The 7,595-nt window shown below is 40.4% G+C and overlaps 1 long non-coding RNA gene across 1 annotated transcript; it reads right to left on the bottom strand.

The window, feature by feature from the left end:
• Window positions 1-643: 643 nt before the first annotated feature.
• LOC104911984 (uncharacterized) lies at window positions 644-5,150 on the bottom strand. Its single transcript, XR_014884619.1, has 2 exons — window positions 4,112-5,150; window positions 644-2,935 (listed from the first exon to the last, which is right to left on the bottom strand). It is a non-coding gene; the product is annotated as an uncharacterized LOC104911984 (long non-coding RNA).
• Window positions 5,151-7,595: the final 2,445 nt, after the last annotated feature.

The raw sequence follows: 7,595 nt of genomic DNA on the forward strand, positions 1-7,595 counted from the left end.
AGCACCATTACCATAAATATTTCTTCCTAGAATAGTCATCTTCTGTGCTGCACATGCCTGTGACGACTGCAGTCTCCCCGTGTGATACAATGCAGCTTCTCAACATGCACGTACTATGCCACACATAATTACAAATGAATGACCTGAATCATCTCAATGCCAGCTCTCAGTGCCATTTTTATTACAGATTTCACCTTCTTCTGAGGCTGACAAAGGAGATGAGAGATCAATGTAGATCCAGGAGAAACGAAGCAGAAAAGAGAATTAGGAAAATATGGTTTTGAGAACCGGGATGTATGTGTAATCTTCAATGCTATGCTATTTTGGTCTTTAACAGAAAACTCAAAGCCAATGGTTGATCTGTGTAAGAGAAAGGGCATTTAGTTTTGTTTGTTTGTTTCTTGTTTTCCCCTCTCTCTCCTCCCCATAGTATTCTTGCGTATCTTGAAAATTTATGTCATCATTTATTGAACTGTTCCATATATCCTCATCATGAATAGTTAATGCTGTGATATTAAGTGTCTGATATCTCTGATGTGAAAAGTCTCAGTTGCAGTTCTTATGAGATGTGCATTTTTTTCATTTTTAGAGTGTCCTCTTAAAGATGCATCTTTATCACTATCAGTGTCTTTTTATCCTAGGCTTGTTCTCTTTTTTTTTTTTCCTTTTTTTTTTTTTTTCTTCCTTTTATTTTGGACATGTTTAGTTTGTTTTCAGTCAGACTGTGAGTTGCGGGGGCAGTAAAATACATCATGTAAGAATGAAACTGAAGGAATAAGTGCCTATACCTCAAGGACAAAAAAACCTCGGTTAACAGTTTCCTATTGAATTATTTTGTAGTTTTATCTCAAATAATCAGTCTGGAGCACTAGAAGGAACTGGCAGTTTTCTAACAGATGGTCCTGTAGTATGTCATGGAACCACAGTCACATCATTTAGTTCAGGGGATTTTTTGTTTCATGTTATGATTTTGCTTGTGTGTTGTTTTGTTTTTTTTTTAATTTTTTAATTTTTTAAAATTTATTTTATTTGATTTTACATTAAGCACTTGTTTACAAAGGCCTTAGTGTTGGGAAAGGCTTTCCCTTGGGCACCTTTCATTTCTTGATAAATATTTCAGGCAAAAGGAGCACATTCCTCTTGAAAAGGAGCATCACATCTCTTCAGTAGCCCTCTCTGGTCACAGGTTGTGTGCCTTTCTCATGGTTATGTGGCTCATGACACTGGTCTTCTCCCCAGTGATGATGAGGATGAGGAAGAGGGAGCTTTGCTGTGTACTTTTCATCTGATGTTTGGAAGGACGGTGGCTGGGGAGTAATTGCAGAACTGCTGGAGAGCTCCAGTCACATCATTGTGACTTAGAGACCGAGAAAGTGAATCACACTGAAGACCTGACCTATAGATGAATACAGATTTTGTCTCTTATTAGAAATGACTGGTTTGAAATGCAGTTTTCTTCCTTGCAGGAGAGGGAGCAACCTAACTCAGTGCTAACGTAGCAGCCCCATCCTGTCCTGTGACACGTGATCAATTGCTTGCTCCTTTGATGTGGATTTAATGCAACTTCAAGCAGGGAAATGCTTTAGTTCAATGCGTGGATTTAATTTTCCTATTATTCCTTCTGCTCTGTAGAATATGCTTCTGAGCTTTGGCAAAGGATTTTTTTTTTTTTTTTTTCTGGGAAGAAATGATGGATAAGTGGAGAGCTATAATGAACTCATACTATTAATTACTTCCTCTCCTGTTCAAGATGTTCTTTCTGATCTCTGATCATCAGTGACACATAAGATTTATTTCAATGTTATGAAGTCAGGGGCTGGGTAAACTCTTTTTTCTCCCCTTTTCCTGCAGGATTGTTTGTTCCTCCCTAACATGTAGATTGGGTAAATTATGAGTCACATTTTCCTGTTACACTTTCTGGAGAGAACTTTGGTGGGGGTTTTTTTGTTTGTTTGTTTTTTTGTGGTAGGTCTTCTGTGTAAGTAAATAAGTCAGAGATTTGGCAGGTCAGTACCATTTGAAGGAAAGTTGTTAACGTTTGTTAAAAAGCACAGTAAAACATAGTTCTAACAGTTGTCTATTACAAAGACCAGCAAATAACTTCTAAACTTCTAAAGTTTCAGTATTACTCAGTAGAGAGTTTGCAGAGGCTTGCAAAGGTCAGCTTGACTTTCTGAAAGCTTGTCTAAATTGTTTTACATAGGGGAGTGGTGCCTTTTAAGAGAAAAATAATGTCCTCAGCTTTAGAAGTGAAGCGTGCAGGTGGAGTTTCCTTTGTGGTCACATATCTCATTCCTTTGATCTAAAAATAAGAAATCTAACAGCAGATTGTTGTAGTTTTCAACTTATTTTCAAGTTCAGGCAATGTTCTTGTGCTTCAAATGTAATGGGACTCTTCAAACTGGATTAACTGGCATCCGTCTTGCAAGTGCATTCTGCCTTAGGGCTGGAAAACTGGGCAGAAACTGAACACAAGGGTTAATTAGGAACAAAATGATAATTATCTGGATTTGGGGTTTTCTTCTTTGTTTTCCTACTGCAACCTTCACTGTCCTATAGCTGTGGTTGGTTAATTTTCCATTCTGAACTGATATCGCTATGCATTTCAAATGGCTTTGCCCATTGCCTTTCTGTTTAAATAAAACCTTGGGGAATATTCAGCCATTAAAGAAAATTACAATAACCTTTGTGTGTTGTGCAATTACCTTTCCCTTTGTTTTCCTGAAGAAATGTATTTGACACCTCCCTGGCAGGGCACCATCATTAACACATCAGTATCACAGCATCACTCCTTGGGAGAGATCTCAGTATGTAACACCCCAGTCCAAGGTTACATGCTGATAAGCAAAACAACGTTAAAGTGAGTTGTTTGCACAAATACCTTCAGGGAAGTGAACAAGGAGCAGGTTGTTCATTCCTGTCATGTCTGCAGAATCTGTTATAGACAGAAAAACAATTGTGATTTAAATCAAGAGGTTTTGGATGAGGCAAGCAACTTAATTTCCTCTTCAGTACCCAACACACCCCTTCTGCTACCCAAAGTCCTTTCACATAAGAGATACTTTAACTTGCACCATTGGCACTGCCTAAGAACTGACATCCCTCTTGCATCTTGGCTTTAAGCACTGGGGTCCTGGCAATGGCATTCTCCATTCATTTTGCATCCTTTTCCTGGGATACCATGGATGCAGAGAAACAATAATAATAATAATAATAATAATGTATATATGTATATGTATGTAATACATATATGTAACTTCAAAAGTACATTTCATTCTGGGAAATGATAGCTCATTGATGTAATGGTGCCTAAGAAGGTTAAATTAAAGCCTGATTCCAGTTCTGGGACAGCTGACTTGTTCTAGAAGTCTGAAATATACCTGTATGTTTCAGCTTGCATATCAGAAAAATAATAAAAATAAATAAAATTGAGGACACTTTTTGAAAGCTCTGATCTTGCTTATACAACAATATCTACTGCCAGAACAGATGGCAGATAAGAGACAGGTGAAACCAAACAGTCAGTGCAATAGGAATAAACAGCAACAAGAGTCTGGTGACAGAAATTTTCATGAAGCACCCCCAACCTTCATCCTCCCCACTGTAACTCTGCAGGGAGATCACAGCAAGCCTGGAAAATCCTGTTTTTATAATGCTGCAACAGATTGAATTCATAGCTCTTAGAGGGTTGTGCTCTGTCCCTTCGCAGCTGATATAAAAGCCGTGACTCTTGCCCTGGTCAAAAACATCTATCACAGAATCATTTGAGTTGGAAGGAACCTTTAAAGGTCGTCTCATCCAGCTCTCCTGCAATGAACAGGGACAACTGCAGGTAGATCAGGTTGCTCAGAGCCCCTCCAGCCTGACCTTGAGTGCCTCCAGGGATGGTGCATCCACCACCTCTCTCAGAAACGTATTCCAGTGCTTCACCACCCTTACTGTGAAAAGCTTTCTTTTTTTTTTTTTTTAATTTCTTTTCCCCATCTAAATCTCCCCTCTTTTACTTTGAAACCATTTTCTCTTGTTCTATGTCCCAGATTTTACCCATTCTCCTTTTTCAATGCATTCAATTCATTGTATAAAGAATTTTGCCTATCTCTTCAAACCTTACCTCTCCAGGAAGATTAGCAGTACTGATGACATTGAGGTTTTTGTTGCTGGTGAGTCAGTTAAAGGGAATTTGGGTTGTTTGTGCCCAATCCTGAGCAGCAGGAGTCTTTCCTTTGTGTGACGGAGCAGACGCAGGATGGGCACTCCTGCAGCTGGATGAGGCTGCATCTTCCTCATGTTCCCTCAGTTCCATGATGCTCAATCAAAACTGAATACAAATTTCAGTGGAACACAGTCAGTTTAAAGCAGATAAATGTGTCAGGCTGGAAACCTGGGTGCCCATATTCCCACCACGGCAAGTAATACACTCACAGTTTTGGCCCAGACATTTCTCCTCCTTGTGCTTCAGTTTTCTCATCTGTAAATTGTGAATAATATTAATAATCTCCACTCCATAGTACTATGATTAAAAGAATTACAGGCATCTATTGAGGTGCTATGAAGAAGTCTTGGCAACAGGGTCAGAGGTCTGTTCTGAGAGCACCATGTTTCTGCAGGTCCTAGGGTGCTCTCAGCATCACGTCCACCTCAGCTATTGTTGGTCTGCTTATTCTTTCCTCTTCCTTCTTTCCCTGCTATATTCTTGTGAAGACAAAAGCCCATTAATCCTCAACTATGTTTTCCTCTCCTTCAGTACTAACAAACAACTCCAGAGGAACCACAGCCTCAACATTTCAGAGCCGCAGCTGCTGTGTTTCCCTCTGCTGCTACTGAAGCAAACCAAAATACTCAAGTAAACATGCACTTAGAGCAGAAAACAGAGGGCCTCCAGCTGTTGCTAGGTATGATTCATGTGCAAAATGAGAGCTTGGATGTCCCTGCTCATAGACATTCACAGCCTGACTGGACAAATCAAATCACTTGAGGAAAGTGTGCTGGGGGGCCACCTTCAGACAGCAGACTGAGCCACAGAAAGGTAAAAGAGATCTCCCAAGGATGGAGCTGGGACCCAGCAGAAGGGCCTAGAATGTGGGTTTGGTTTCCCAAGGAAACCAGCTCATTCTGGCTTTCTGCCCTGCTCTGCTTTGCAGTGTTGTTTGAACATATCGAGCCATAGCATCGTACATCCTGGTGAGGGCTACAGGCAGAAAAACCATGTAATTTGTTTCTGGATGAGCAGATACTTTAGATTCCGAAGTATATAAAGGTTTTTTAATTTTATTTTTATTTAATTTTATCTATTTTATTATTTTATGTTATACATTATTTTATTTTATTTTATTTTATTCCCTTTTGATTTCCCTATCACTTTCATCCCACCTCTGTTTTTTCAGGCCTGCCCTTCATTGGATTATGTTCCCCAGGGATAAGCATTTCTTTCTTGCATAGCACCTGCTGTTTTTTTAGGAATGAGCGGAGGACAGAAATGTGGCAATGCAGGCACACAGAGCCACAAAGTCCGGGAACATCAGCCCAGCACCCACGCAGGGCTCAGGCATGTGCATTCCTCACAGCCTGGCTTTGCTCTGCTGTTTTGCACTCCCTATCTCCAGTCAAGTTATCAGCTGAAATCTGTCACCATCTCACCTTTGGTTACCTCACACAAGTGCTTGCAGGGTGTTGGTGCCAATTCTTTTTTATCCAGTGATAACTGAGCTGTAATTTTGGTCTTGCCAGAATAACTTGACACTGCAAGTATCTGGAAACAAAAGCTACATGTTTGCATCCACGTGCCTGCTCTCCATGTCTGCTGCTGTTTTCTGATCTACCTGCCCTCCCCCATCTTGCAGTGCTCTGAACCACTTGGTCACCTTCCTGAGCTGTGCCCGAGATACTGTGCATTGACTGCAGAGATAAGGTGTGGGAGCTGGGACAGCAGCACTGAGCAATCCATCACCAGTGCTATCCCTGCTGGAAACTAGTCATCAGCAATAAGAAAGGGGCATGACCATCCGCTCTCCAGAGCATCGGCATAGCTCAGCACTGAATGCTAATGGCTTTGTGTAGGTCTCATTGTCCTCGGTGTTTGTTCTGAAAAGCAAGAAATCTGCTTCCACAGGATAGCATTTTCAGCAAGACCTATAAACAGAGAGTTTACTTAAGGAGTTGTTCCTGCAAAGGGTGTGCAGGGAGAAGAGCCTACCCCTTGCTAAGAGTGCAGTCCTGCAGCATACTGCTGCTGATATACAGCCACTACTGGTCGTGGTTATCTCTCACAATTCCTCTTTCATCAGTCCCACATAGATATGTCAGAGTCCCCATCACCAGTGCAGCATGAGGTCCAGAGACCTTTCCCATAACGACTATGCTTTGATGGATACATTAGTTTTCCATTACATACCACTTGCTTTTAAGTCTTTCCCTTGATTCCTCAAATCTCTAATCAACAGAACATCAGCTGTCTCAAAGGTATGTACTGCTTCAGTGACCAAAAACTGTCCTATTGACTAGAAGACAGAACAGCAATATTTTTTCATTTTTCAGAGAGAGAGGTCCTGGGATTGCAAGCCTTCAAACCCTATGGTCTATGGTCCAAGAGCTAAAAAATGTCACAAACTTCTCAACCATCTTGATGAAAAACTGCTTCTTCTTCACCAGTAAGAGAAACAGTCACTTTTAATGGGTCTTATCTATATAAATTTTTCTCTACTTATAACTGGGAAGAAGCTAAAATACTGCAGTAGATTCACAGATTTAGGCTAGCTATGAGCTTTACAGTCCTGAGAAATTTTGACATAACTAAGTGATGTATCGCTCAAATATGCAAAACAGTTCTCTGTGAGGAACTTTCAGTCTGCCTCAGAGGAAGAGTTTTGCTTAAATAAGAGCAGAACAGAGCAAGAGCAGAACAGAATAAGGCAACTTTATGAAGCTTCAGGCTGTCCATCCCTGAAGCTGTGCAGGCCCTGGCCAGGCTCTCTGGCAATCCAGCAAAAGTGCTCACCTGCAGACATTACCTTTCTAGCTCTGCCAGTACTCCTCTACCAGATCTGTTAGAGGCTGATGCTGTTGTCCTTCACAAGTAACTTAAAGTGATTGTTTGTTTGTTTCAGAGAAAGGACATAGGAGATCTGGTCTGAGCCTCAAAGGAAGTTTCCATGAAACTAAATTATAATAATTCAGCCTTTGGCTAACTTTGAAGTTGCGTAGTCACACTAAAGCAGTTGTGGCTTGTTTTCTTACCAAATATACAATGTGAGTTGTCCCTTAAAGAGGCAATTCCTGCTTTCTGAAATAGATCAGTGGCATTGCTTTCCCATTATTTTTGATAATTTTCCCACCTCTCATTAGTCTTTAAAACATGGGGATTTGGAGATATTCTGTGCCAGCACTGAAAGCTATATTCAAAAGTACAACTCAACATTTCATATCAATCACCTTCAGGAATTTTTAGAGGCAAATTTAGCTCAAGACATGCAGAGAAAACTGGAAAGATAAATTAGTCTTGTACGGAGAAAAAAGAAGGAAGCGTGTAAGGACAGCAGATGAGATAGAAGCAGAATATGATAATTTATTGACAATTATCACATTATGAAGAATCTTGC

This window comes from Meleagris gallopavo, chromosome 1, assembly GCF_905368555.1.
Source record: "Meleagris gallopavo chromosome 1, MGAL_WU_HG_1.1, whole genome shotgun sequence".
NCBI classification, from domain to species: Eukaryota; Metazoa; Chordata; class Aves; order Galliformes; family Phasianidae; genus Meleagris; species Meleagris gallopavo.